Below are 678 nucleotides of genomic sequence, written 5' to 3'. Positions count from 1 at the left end.
CTGCGTAACGACGTAAAATTTTCCTCAGGAGGACGGTTACATGTTCGACAACAGTTATTTGAGCTTTATATAGATCGTGAATTAGACGCTCAATAAAATCACTGTGTCAAGAATTCCTAGTGGCGGCAACTATGATCATTCTCCCTCGTCTCGACATCCAGCTTGGAGGACGTTCGATTTTTCGTAAAGAACTTAAAGAAATTCGACGCAATTCCTATGGTAAATGGGATGATAATTGCCTATGCACAGTATGCCTCTAATATCACTACAAGCTGCGTCTATAGTATTCCCATACATACTAATAATAAGAATAACAGGCCTCCTGCGAACACATGCTTCCCCTTGGGCAAACATTGGCTTCAGAAATAGCAATGATGGAATAAAATTTCAGTTTTACCGTAATAATGACGACATCAGGATATTCGGATGATTGAAATTAATGGCGTAATATTATAATCTATACGCATAATTACATTTTATTGTTTTAAGTATTGCCTGTACCATGTTGATAATTTATCATTACTGTTCTTTCTAATGGAGATTCATATCCACCGTGATCATGTTTGATAATCCGGTACTCTGAAACCAGCTTAGTAATGACATGCAGAATTAAAAGAAACAGATAAATATTATCCGCGTATAATATGGAAAAACTATTAATTAAAACCACATTGTATG

Source organism: Penaeus monodon, chromosome 27 (assembly GCF_015228065.2).
Source record: "Penaeus monodon isolate SGIC_2016 chromosome 27, NSTDA_Pmon_1, whole genome shotgun sequence".
Lineage (NCBI taxonomy): Eukaryota > Metazoa > Arthropoda > Malacostraca > Decapoda > Penaeidae > Penaeus > Penaeus monodon.
The sequence above is the reverse complement of the archived record's forward strand: the minus strand, read 5'-3'. Positions refer to the sequence as shown.